At 40.1% G+C, this 13,575-nt stretch overlaps 1 protein-coding gene across 15 annotated transcripts in view; it reads left to right on the top strand.

Moving 5' to 3' along the window:
- ELAVL4 (ELAV like RNA binding protein 4) overlaps window positions 1-13,575 on the top strand; it is a 156,484-nt gene that overhangs the window by 99,866 nt on the left and 43,043 nt on the right. The gene's annotated exons all lie outside the window — the stretch shown is intronic.

The following is a 13,575-nucleotide window of genomic DNA, read 5'->3' as shown; positions in this document are numbered from 1 at the left end:
AAGCTGCTACTGTGTGATACTCCACTCCTGAAATCATTCATATCCAACTTTGAATACTTGTCAGTTTTGAGTATTGACTTTTGTTTTCTTTCTCTAGACAGTTTAATTAATCAGCAACTGTCCTATAGTTTTTTTTAAAAAAAGGAAGCTGTGTCATTAAAATAGGGATATACATCATGTTTATTTTAAATCAGAGAATACATTCTATATGTGTGCGTGTAATTGTATATATTCTTCTGTTCTCATAATTCACATGTAAATTTGTTCCCCTTATAAATTAAGTAGTTTGCAAAATCATAAAACTTAAATACCACTGCCACTTTCCAAAATATAAGTCACATAACGCTCCAGATATAATTTTCTTATTTGAAAAATTGTAAGATAATGCTTGTCTCAAAGGGCTTATTGTGAGGATTAAATGAGAGACTAGATATATTGCATCTAGCACAGTGTCTATTGCTTAGTGGTGCCTCAGTAAATACATCTATTATTATAAGTACAGCTAGTATGCTTCAAGGAAAGTGGCCAGAACAGAAAAAAATATATCTATCAAGTTCTCCAAATAGGGCCAGGCTTTGATGATCTTGTACCAGAGCACTGGAACATCTATCCTTAAACAGAATTTCCCATACGTTCAGAAAGCCAATATTTAGATTCCTGAATAATCTTTATGTAATAGGATGATAATTCAAACCAAATTAAAACCAGTTAACCATATGATTTTTCCTCCTACTCCTATATAGGAAATGTATTTTTAGTGTAGCCTTACCTTCAAAATACAGAGTCTGCCAGCTATATTAGTGAATATTATTAATCACCTTTTCAGAATTCCTTCAGAACTGTAGTGAGATTTTTGAGAAGTACTGATTCATGGTGTTGTTCCTTGTTTTCTAAAGACACATGTTTAAACAAGCAGATTCCTTTACTGAAAGAATGCTAATTTGGTAGTTCACCGAGTAGATTTGAATAGGAGTGACAGCTTCGAAGACAGCCTTTAATTTGGTATACAAAACCAAAATTGTCAACTTTGGTTTGTTTAGCACCCTCTCCAGCACAAGCAGAGACATACAGTAGCATCTGAGCTTAAAGAAGAAACTTATGGGGTTGAAAGCAGAAATACAATTCAGGCATAAATTTGTAATTATGCATCCGTCTTAAATTCAGGCCCAAAAAATTTTTATTTGTAGAGACCTTATGGGAATGAGGCAGAGAAATATAGAGAGAGACCAGAGATATTTGCCCTCATTTGGTAGCAGTGTTTAATAAAAGTAAAACTTGTGGTTGTAAAGAGTGCTTATTAAATTCTTCATTTACACTACCTAATTAATTCTAGCATTTTAAATTAACAGTGAAACTAGTCCCTGCTGTACCATTCCATAGATGCAGCATATTTCCTCCATCCACCCGTTGTTCAGGTTTAATTGGCTATGCTAAAAGTCAGAGAAGGAGGGAGAGATAGGGCTGTGGGGAAATGGAGAAGGAGTAGGAATCGCTCTAGTGGAGGACCTCCCAGAGGCCAACATTTGGGGTTAGGTCACAATGCAGACTGGAAGAGGTGAGGTATATCACACTAGGCAAATGGAGACGCTGCAGCTGGTGGTTCAGAAGTCAGGGTAAATGACATCATGGGTATTTTTGTTGCCCTGATTTTTAACATCCCAGTCCCCCCTTTTCCTCCAACACCTCCTACAGATCTCAATGCATCTCGATCCTGTGAAGTTTACAAGGAGTTCTAAATATCCAGTGGGAGGATTGGGGGGTGGGAGGTGGCAAAGAGATAAGAATTCAAGATTAAGATTTTCCAGCCCCAACCACTCCCTAAGAGAATGTAATGGATTCCCTTAGAAGGTTCTGGCTTCTGTAACGTTAAAATCTCTTTAGAGAGAGAGGAAGTGACTCTGCTGATAGCCTTACCAGCAGGCTAGATTCATCCCTGGCTGTGAATTGTCAATGAATTCTCCGTTTGAGAACAGATAGAAGAAATTTGGGCGTGGACTTAAGTGTTATGTGCTGAGGACATAAACATCACCATTTATCAAGCACTTCCTCTGTGCTGGATACTTGCTAAGTGCTGGACATACCCTATTTCATTGAACACGGAGAACAGCTTCTATTTTCTTAGATGAGGAAACTGAAGCTTAGTGATTTCCCCAGGCAACACAGTTATTAGCAGGTGGTGGAGCTGGGCGTCACCCCTAGTTTCCAAAAGCATGATTTTATTTGGAGACATGTACAGGGTAAAGACCCTGCCTAACCCCCACTTCATAACCCAATGCAACATTGTGTTCTTCTGAGCAGAGATTGTTGGGCACCCTCTGGAGAGTCTATCTAATGTACCATGGCTTTAAACAAGACTCAGGTGTATAAAGGGAGGCAAAGATAACAACATTTATCATCCTCTGGGGATATAACTCAGCCTTTGTCTTCCTTTAGAGTAGAACCAAATTTACTGAAAATGCCAGTTTTAAGATACTTTTGGATATCTCTGTTACTTATCTTCTCAGAGACATTACATTTTTCTTTTTCCAACTGGGAAAGGACACTTATCAGGATAATCCAGGTACCAGGGAGAAGAAAGGCATATCCTGAGTTGCTTTTGTGTACATCCATGACACATGATGGCATTGGAAACTAAGTATTTAGTTTTTCTTCTTCATCTACCTGCAGTCTCTGCTGCTGGGGAAAAAAAAGGAAGTGGCATGTGACCCACTGAGTTCACACAACCTAGAAACTCTGGCAAAGAACACCAAATACCTGGTAGAAATTATATTATTCCCATGGACTCCAAGGAGTTGATTTAGTTTCATATTTTTATTTTTTGTTTTGTTACCATTTTGGTTCTGTTTTGTAAACATTGAGATTGGCTTACTGAATGCAAGTTCCTATGTGATCAGTATTTTAGGGGAGAAAACATGTGACTTGACCAAGGCAAGGTTAGGTGGCTCAGGGTATGTCTTCAAATCAGCAGAGCTGGATTATTATTATTATTTCTTTGCCTTTTTTGCATTTTTATAAGTGTTTATCTTGTTACCACCCCAAAACAAATAAGGAAAGAAAAAAAGAAAAATCTCTAGAAAGAAATTAGGCGGGGTGCAGTGACTCATGCCTGGAATCCCAGCACTTCGGGAGGCCAAAGCAGGTGGATTACCTGAGGTCAGGAGTTTAAGACCAGCCTGGCCAACATGGTGAAACCCTGTCTCTACTAAAAATACAAAAATTAGCTGGGCATGGTGGTGGGTGTCTGTAATCCCAGCTACTTGGGAGGCTAAGGTAGGAGAATTGCTTGAACCTGGGAGGCGGAGGTTGCATTGAGCTGGACTGCACTCCAGCCTGGGCGACAAGCGCAAAACTCGGTCTCAAAAAAAAAAAGAAAAGAAAAAAGAAATCAGTGTAAGAGAGCAAACAGTTTTGACCTGCCTATTTACATTGTGTGATTATTTGCATCACAGTGATAAAAAAGAATTATGTGTGATTATTTGCATCACAGTGATAAAAAAGAATCATATTTTTACCTCATGTCACTCTCTGTGTATCCATGCAGTGTACTTTTTTTTGTTTGTTTGTTTCGAGTTGAAGTCTCACTCTGTCTCCTAGGCTGGAGTGCAGTGGTACGATCTCGGCTCACTGCAACCTCCACCTCCTGGATTCAAGTGATTCTCCTGCGTTAGCTTCCCAAGTAGCTGTGACTACAGGCACCCACCACCACGCCCGGCTAATTTTTGTATTTTTAGTAGAGATGGGGTTTCACTGTGTTGGCCAGGCTGGTTTCGAACTCCTGACCTTGTGATCCGCCTGCCTCGGCCTCCCAACATGCTGAGATTACAGGCGTGAGCCACTGCACCCGGCCACAGTCTACTTTTTAAGAATAGTTTTCTATTCATTTCAAGTGAGTGTGAGCTCTGAAGGGGATTTTTTGAGGACAGGACAGACCAAACTGAACATTATCAATAACAAAACTGAATCTATTAAGAGACAAGTATATGGAACATGCTATTAATACATAAGTGCTATGGGTGGTTGGAAGAGGTAAGGTTGGTGTTAGCTGGAGCTGTTGGGGAAAGTTTAAAAGATAGGGTAAGGATTTAGGTAGAGGAAAGAAAGGCAAAGGAATAGAGCTAAAATTTTAGTCAAAGAACAAAAGCATTTTGTGTTCCTCTGTGTTTTGGACAAAAGAAGTAGAGCTGGAACATGTCTCTTTGGAAGCAGTGGTCTAATATGAAGCAGCATGGCCAAATGAAGTTAAGCATAGCAAAAAATTAAGTCAGTTAGAGTTTTACCCCAATGGACAAAGACAACATTTCCTAAACACCACTTCTAATCCATGTCTTCATTTCTTCCTTTATAATACATCTCTTTGGTTTAATTAATATCATTTAGTGGAAAAAGAATAAGGCCAAATAAATAACCTTTGCTACTGTGGACAAGAGGGTGGATATTGTGCTGCTACCTTTGTATCTGAATTTACAACCTAATTAAAGAAACCAACTCAGTTTTGATGCAGTAACATTGGGTAACTTGTGTTCTTTCTCAAATTTCTGAAAGTGCTAACAATCCTGTGTGTGTCTCTCTCAGTAGGAGAGATGTGGGACATGGACCACAGCAGTGGTGACAGTATCTATTAGAGCATCTAGGCCTTGAGTCACGACAGAGTACAGTCTATTGGGTTGAAGAGGAGAGGGGAGTGAGGGCTCTGGATTGTTTTAATGTACCTTATATATTTTCATGTACTGGACTTATAGGAACACTATGGGAATTTGGTTGAATTTTACTTCTGAGATAACTGTATAAACAATGAAAGGCTCTGAAAACTCCTAAGATATAAAAATTCCTTAAACTCATTCCCAAAATGTGAATTCAGCCCCAGGGTGAGTTTATTGGCATAATTTCTTACAACACCCAGCAGACATATAAGAATAACTGCAGCAGCTTTTATTTTTTATGTGTGTCTTAATGTGTGTACTGGGCACTATAATAATGCTTTAAATATAGTAGCTCATTTAAATAATAAATCAAGTTATCTTGGAGAATCGTAATGGCCAGTGCTTTTGAGAACTTACTGTGTGCCAAGCATTGTGCTGAGATCAGTAGACGGAGTCTCATGTAATCCTCAAGATGGCCACTTTACAGATGCAGAAACTTGAACTTAGGAGAAATTGAATTACTTGCCAACGTGACTTAGCTTCCAAGTTAAGGGAGCTGGTACTTGAAGCCAGCACTACCTAATTGTGAATTGTCGAATTTGTACTTTATCTCTGGCAGTTTACCCCAAAATACTAAACTGACTCCTCCCCTTTACAAACCAACTCAGCTTGTATACCTAGGGAGTGAAATTTTTTAGTACAGGGAAAACATAATTAGAGCTCAGAATCTTTTGTTTTGGAAAATAGCATACTGTGCATTAAAAAGATAATTTTTTTTGTATTAAACAGGTCACTGCTTAGCTAAACAAAGAAGACTAGACTTGGAGTGTTTTTTTTCACTTCTGATATTCTCTTGTCATGAAATACTCTTCAGTATATTCACCTTTTCTTTATTGTGCAAGCACTGTATTGACATGGATGCTGTCTACAATTTAAGCATAATAAAAACCCAGCCTCATTTAGGCATATCCAAGAAAATCCCAAGATATTGATTAGCTAAATTAACTTTTCTATATGCACATCAGAAGGAGAGTCATTAGTGATGGGAAGAGTACAGCAAATGGTAGCATTTATCAGCATATTTTGCTGCTGATTTGGAAAATGTGCTTACTACAATGTGATGTGTCTCCTGAATTCAGAGGAAAATCAGGCAGATTTGCATCTGTCATTTTATTTATCACCTCCCTGCAGTCATACATATTCTACAAAGAAGAATAAAAGAGTTTTGATTTGTTGACTTGGGAAGGGGGTTTGGTTATTGTTGGAGGTGAGTGGAAAATTTTTAGGTATGGAGGAGATTTGGCAGCCTAATGGGGTTACAAAACAGGAGAATTGGAGTCTGCCTTATTAAGGGGAACTTGAAGAACGTCAGAACATTAAGTGCAAACAGTAAACCATGTAATCATTGTGCTTCTTACACACTCATCAAGGGGAATCAGAGACTTTCCATCCTTTCTAATTAGGGCAGGTTGGCAGTAGAGTGGAGCTGTGAGGTTTAGGGTTTGTGCAGGTACATTATGCATCTTCCGACACAATTTTTTCCCAGAATGGCAGTAGTCAGGATTACAGACCAGGTATGGTTTCCTTTTGCCTCCTGGCTGTGTTCCCCTTCATCTTACCTTCCAAATCAGACAGTTCTGCCCCGCTTCCGAACTCAGATAACCGTAGGAAAGTATTCTCACATCCCAGGAGAGATGTCTCAAAGGATTTTTACCTAGGATGTGAATCAGGCTGGGTATTTTAAGAATTTTCTATTTCTGTACTTTAGCTGACTGTTTGGTTCGTAAGACCAATTCCCTGTTCACGCAGCCTTCTCTTCTTCCCCCAACACACACACACACACACCCACACATTCACTCACTCACTCCTCCCTTCTCTGTAGAATGGCCTGGTTGATTGAGACTAGGAACTAAGGAGGAAGGTAATGTCAAACTGAAATTTCCACACATTATCTAAAAATGTAATTCATCAGCTTCAGGGTAGGAGGAAAGTGCTTTCTGAAATGTGTTAATGGGAAATTCATTTTCTTCTTGTCTTCTGTGAGGTGTAGTAGTGGTGATTTCTTTTTTCAATCTGCCCCTTCGCCCCCATTCCACATCTCCCTGACTGCTCTTAACTGATAAACTCTGTATCTGTGTTTATTCCTCGTAAGAACTAAAGATCTTTAAGTTGCCTTTTCGTTTTTTCTACAGTCCCCAAATTGAGCTTTGATAGGAGAAGATATTTCTAGTTTGGAGAGAAGATAAAATTCAGATAGAGATCATATATTTGTATAAGGTTTTTACATTTGTAAAACATTTTCAATCAGCCAACAGTATTTATTTAGTGTCTACTCTCTCAGACCAAATAGATGTTATTCCCTTTCCTTCCCTTCTCTGAAATTCTGTATCACTGTCTGTGAGGAGGTCAAAATGGATAAGACCTAGTTTGTGCCCATGTGTTGCTATGGGACCAATGAGTCAGGGAAACCAGAAAAAATGACAGTCCTTCATGAAAGTCTGGAAGAGATGGGGACCTGGCTGCTTATTATGCATATTAACTACACATCTACCTTTGCTATTTTGTGGCTGGGGGCAAGAGGGGAGTGGAGGTTGTTTTGTTTTGTTCTTCACCAGGGCCCAATCTTACCCTTCCTTGGTCCTGGCTATTAATGTCATTGGAAGAATAGTGAAAAAGGATTCATAATGATACAATGAAGTTGGAGGTTTGATGGAATGCCTACTATGTGTCAGCTACAGTGCTAGGCATATTATAGATGTTATCTCATTGAAGCTTTATATCAGTGTTGCTTAATCAGTGATTTTATTCCCATTTTGCAGATGCACAACCCAAGACCTAGAATTAGTCAGCTGGTGAGTGGGGTTAGGGCATCTGACTGCAAAGTCTATGGTCTTTCTGTTACCTTACCACTGTCTATGCTGAATGAAGACAACATCAGTTATGGGTGTTCAAAGGAGAAAAAGATGACAATGGACTGAGATTCTCTAAGCGAGTGTCAAAGAAAAGCGAGCCTTCAGCTTGGCCCTGAATTTGGCAGAGATTAGATTGTAGGAGACCAGTCCATGCAGAGGAGGTAGCTGAGCCAAGCTTCAGACACGTTGTTATGGAATGAATGTTTATGTCCCCCCAAAATTCTTATGTTTAAGTTCTAACCCCCAATGTAATTGTGTTTGGAGATAGGGCCTCTGTAGAAGTAATTAAGGTTAAACGAGGCCGTAATGGTAGAGCCCTGATCTGATAGGATTAGTGCTGTTATAGGAAGAGGAAGAGAGACTGGAGTTTTCTCCATACACATGCAACAAGCAAGAAGGCAGCTATCTGCAAGCCAGAAAAAGAGCCTTCACTAGACCCCAACCTTGCTAGCACCCTGATCTTGGATTTCCAGACTCCAGAACTGTGAGAAAATAAATTTCTGTTGTTTAAGCCACCCAGTCTGTGGTATTTTCTTAAGGTAGCGCAAGCTGCCTAATATAGACATCTTCAAGAGATAGTGAATAGAACAGGCAGGACTACTCTGTCGGGTAAGTGAGGATACCACCTTTGTGTCAGTGAAATATCTGAAGCTCAGAGACGTTAAGTAATTTATCCAAGGTCACAGTTAATAAGTGGTGGAGCCAAGATTTGAACCCAAGTCTGATTGTGAGGTCTGCGTTCCTTCTACTTGACTAGTAACTAACTCTACTTAACACAGAAGGAAGTTGACAGCTTTCACAATTCCCATGGCATCTGTGATCTGAGAATCATTATTTATCTCTCTAAGGTGATGTACCCGTTTGCTCAGTGACTTGCTTTCCACCTACTTCAAGTTCTTGCGGATTTCTAAGTTTAGTTTTCTGCATGTCCCTTACTTTGTAGTTGAATGTCTGGTGAGATGCAAGGCCTCATAAACACAAAGTGGACACAGCTAGCTAGGTCAATAACTCTAATTCCTATGGCTGCTAATGGAATTTCTCATCACAAACATCTGGAATCAGATTAAATAATTTTATTGGTGGTATAAGCATAAAATGTACACTTAGCGATCCCTGATATTTGCCCTTTGTGTTTGTTTTCAGAGGCTTTTGTACTCAGTACTTCCTTTGACAAGTCAAGAGCACTTGATTTCTTATTTTTCTTGCTCTTTCTTCCTCTCTTCTTTTCTTTGCCTGGTTTGTTGTTGTACTTTGTGTGTGTGTGTGTGTGTGTTTTGTCCTGCTTCCTCTTTCTGCCTTGTTTTTTGACATTTCACTTTGATCAAAAAGGATTTGTATTGGCTTATTAGATAGTATGGAAAAAACTAAAATTGAAATAGCCATCAAATTTTTTTAAAACAGGATAGAAGTAAATGAATATAGAATGGTAAAAGGAGACCAGAGGAAAATTAGTAAATTAAATGCGATTAAATGCCTCAAACGGACCACCTAGTTTGAGTTTTTTTACATCAAGGAAACATGAATGGTGACAACTTTGGTTCCTTTCTCAAGTGGTTACCAGAATCCCAACCCCACACGCTTTCCCACCACTGGCCCTGTAGCCCTCTCTCTGAATCGACAGGCCTCTGATTGCGGAGACACTTGCCCACTATAATGCAGGATTGGATAGAAAACCTGGAATCACATACATGGAATTTGCCTCATCTTTCTTGCATGGGTCCATTTTGGATTGATTGACTTGCTTTTTACAGCTAGGGCAGGCAGTAACTCAGAGAAGCTGCCTGAATGGAGTTCTTGTTTTTATTAACATAAGGTATAAACAGTGTGCCCTATGGAGGAGGTGGTCTGAAGCAGGCCTTCCTTGCCTGCTGCCCTGAACTGAGGTATTACTGGGGTATTACTGCTTTCTGAGTCACTTCAGTCTTTCCTCTCCCTTCAGACCCCAAGTCTGGACATGCAGGAACTTCAGTTTTCAGCTTCCGTCTTTCTGGTGAGGGTTTCTGCAGTGAGTTCTGTCTAGTTCCTCGTTGCCCAGAGCCCTGAGCTGGACAACAAACAGGAAACTCAAATGTCACTCTCATATCCTGGTCCTAACTGTGGAAACTGGAACTAGTCCTCAGCCACCTTTGCTTTTCCCAGTGCCCCTCACCAGTCAATGGACACAGATCGCCCTCTAAGTACGAAAGAGAGAGAGCACTACCCAAGAGCTCCACACACCCCAGCACACACACACATCCCCCAAACACTTTTCTGGCATGCATGTGCACACACAGGCACACACACACACATCCCCCAAACACTTTCTGGTCACAAATACCAAACACAGTGCATCAGAATAACCAGAATTGAGACAGACTTCACTGAAAGTCCTGCCTTGCCTTCCCCACCCCTGTACTTGATAGATGTATTTGAAACCTTGTGTATGTCATGTTATCCCTTTGGATCTCCATTTCCTCAATATACAGTAGAGAAGATAAATCTTAACCCTACCTTCTTCGGATGGTACTTGTGACTTCAAACCAGGTGATACATGTGAAGGCACTTTGTAAACGAAAGCAATCTATAAATGGGTTGCTCCTACCTCATAACTCCTAACCACTTCCCACCAAGGGTGTTAGCCCTGGGCCAACAGATGGATAAAGCGGGAGGAGAGGTAAGGTGGATGTCTGTTCCTGGTTCAATGTTAGGTTATGTAATTCCAAGTAGGAAGTAGGAGATGGCATCTGAGAAGGCAGGAGAATAGAATGGGAACTTACATTTACTAAACACGCACTAGATGCCAGATGTTAGGTGTTGCCTTATATTTATCTCATTTAATCCATTTAATCCTAACCACATCTACTGTAGATATTTAGACAAGGAAACCAAGGCTCATGGAGTTTAACGTGACTAGCCTAAGATCACACAGCAAGCAAGTGGCCAAGTCGGCTGCATACCCATGTCTGTCTGCCAGTTGGGACGAGAGACCTTCACAGAAAGGGTTTCCCACATTCTTGCTGTTTCATCCTGAGTCACGAATGCGGCTGTAGGTTGTATTCCAGTAAGCCTCAGGAATAGCTGCAGAAATAATGAACACCAATTTCAGTGGTTCTGGAAGATTGTAAATGAAAGCCTTTAGTTCAATAAGATGCTCCTCCATTTACAATGGGATTATATCCCAATACACCATCATAAATTGAAAATATCATAAGTTGAAAATGCATGTAATACTCTGGTAAACCCATTGTAAAGTCAAGAAATCATAAATCCAACCATCGTAAGTCAGGGACAGTCTGTAGTTGAATATGTCAGGATAATTTCTGAGATTTTGTTTTAATTAGGCCACTTCTATGAGTGGTAACACGATGAAGTGGAAGGATCCACCAAGCTCTTGTTCTCGGGCTAGCTATGGGACTTTTGGTGGATCAAGTCATTCTGTGCCTCAGGTTGTTGTGCATAAAATGCAGATAATACTGACTTTTCACACCTTTCTGTGTGTTGTGAGATCAGATGATTTGCTAATGTGCTGGTAAATTCAGGGTATTACTGTGGTCACCTATAAGACAGGACATTGTAAGCAGGGGATTTATGAGGGTAAAACAAACACTTAAACCCCTTGTGATAAGCTATCTTTCCTTCCTAGTCTGCCTTCCAGATGTTTTGTTCAGTTATCTACGTACATCTCAACAAAAGCTGATTAACTCTCTCAGACATCAGTGTCTAACTGTTATTAATGCTCAAGCTGATCAAATTACAATGCCACAGATCCTACTTGTGCTGTTAATATTAGATTTTGGATTCCGGTCTACAATGAATGATTTTTCCTCCATGCATTGGGAAAATTGGTTAGCAGAGTTCATAAGAAAGTTTAATTAGCAGGCTGTTTGTGAAAATAGCGGCTGTGAGTCATCATTCAGAATGAACTAACATTTCTCAAGCTTGAATTTGTTCTTCTGTTCCTGGAACAGCCACATAGGATCCTTGTGTTTGGGAAGCTGGTGTCCACATGTTGCCCATTTGAATGGCACCATGTAATAAAATAATCAAAACATCAAATTTTAAAAACCAGAGAGGAAGTGGCAGTATAGGGTGTTTGTATATATGGATACGTGTATCTGTGTCTGCTAAGGGAATATTTTGGGCCTAAGCTAATCCAGCACTGTGCTAGGCAGGATAGTCTAGTGATTAAGAGCTAGACTGCCTATGTCTACATCTCTGCCTTACCATTTACTAGCTGTATAACAGGCAAATTCTTAACTTCTCTGGGCCTTAGGTTTATCATTTATAAAATAGGGATATTGATAGGATGATTGTGAACATTAATTTATGTACACTGCCCAGAACAACACCTGGCATATAGTAATATCATTCTTACAGCAGTTCTGTGAGATGTAAGGTATTACTAGCTCCATTTTATAGATAAGGAAACAGCTGTGTGATCTTGGATAAGAAACTAACTTATCTAAGATCACACAGCTTCTAAGTGGCAAAGTTGAACCAATGTTTATTTGACTCCAAAGCCTCTGTTTTTATTTACTATACTGTACTAGCTTCCAGGGTCATATGCCTAGTTCATTAAGTGTAGATACTGTGTGTGTGTGTCTGCATGTGTGTATGTGTGTACGTATGAGAGTGTGTTCCTGCTTGACTATCCATGCAGCCACACACAATTGTTTGGCATTTTTTTCCTTGGGTCTTTGGTTCTCCTAGTGAAACTTCGGGAGCTCACTGCTTTCTACTCACACAGTGAGCTAGAACCAGACTTGTACAACTTGTACCAAAATGAAAATGTGTCTTCAGATGTCTGACTCCCCTCCCCACTATGCACTGCTGTCCTGTGTCTAGATTATCCCAGAAGCAAGACTGTGTGATGTCATCCGAGAAGCCGAATCATAGACTGTCACAGTGAAAAGAGACCTTAGAAGTACTCCATGGCAGCCAGGCCCAGTGGCTCACGCCTGTAATTCCAGCACTTTGGGAAGCCAAGGCAGGTGGATCACGAGGTCGGGAGTTTAAGACCAGCCTGGCCAAAATGGTGAAACCCCATCACTACTAAAAATACAAAAAAAGCCAGGCATGGTGGTGGGTGCCTGTAATCCCAGCTACTCGGGAGGCTGAAGCAGAGAATTGCTTGAACCTAGGAGGCAGAGGTTGCAGCAGTGAGCCAAGATCGTGCCACTGCATTCCAGCCTGGACAACAGAGCAAGACTCCTTCTCAAAAAAAAAAAAAAAAAAAAGTATTCTGTGACTTGGTCTTATTTTCAATTGGTCCCGTTGTTATCTCAGGAATTACAGTTCAGCTTTGGGGACCATATCCCACACCTTAGGTAAAAATCTTGAGACAGTATTCAGTCTTGTTTCAAAGGGTAATATTCATTTGAGAATTCCATCTAAAAATCTTTCCCAAAGGTGATCTCATCTCACACTAGGCATTTTTTTTTTTTTTTTTTTTTTTTTTTGAAAATTATTGAGTACTGAGCACATTCTGGGTATGATTCAAACCGTGGGTTCATTTGGTGTCCTGACTGTCAGGGTGACATTTCATTTTCCATTGCCTGGAGAACTGAGCCATTAGAAGGTGTTCACATTTTGCAATCTCACTCATATTCCTGGGCACTCCTTCATTTTCACATCTGCCAGGTACTTGACTCCATGTAATGAAGCTGGTCATTCTTGCTTGGTGTAGCCGTTTCCCAAGAATCCCCAGCTGTTTAGAAAATCAAAGAAGATGACTTTCCCCTGCAATTTCTACCCTAAAGACCTATTTCTGCGTGAGTTGTTCTTGAGTTTTTATCTTTATTTTGCCTTATTTCCTACCTGCAAATTAAATGGCAATGAAAAGGGAAAACATACTTTTGTTTCCTGTGTTTTTCTTCTTCATGGATCTGGGAATTTCTTTCTTTTTAAACATTTGTTGAAATCAAGCTAAGCTGTTAGAACATGGTGGAGAGCTTTATGCCTGGCACTTTACTGTCAGCGAACTCCTTGATGATAAGGACAGAGGTGTCCATTTCTGCATTTCACACAGATATTAGTGGTAGATC

The sequence above is a fragment of the Piliocolobus tephrosceles genome, chromosome 1 (genome assembly GCF_002776525.5).
Source record: "Piliocolobus tephrosceles isolate RC106 chromosome 1, ASM277652v3, whole genome shotgun sequence".
In the NCBI taxonomy this organism is placed as follows: Eukaryota; Metazoa; Chordata; class Mammalia; order Primates; family Cercopithecidae; genus Piliocolobus; species Piliocolobus tephrosceles.
Note: the sequence above shows the minus strand (reverse complement) of the source record. Positions and strands in the feature narration are given on the sequence as shown.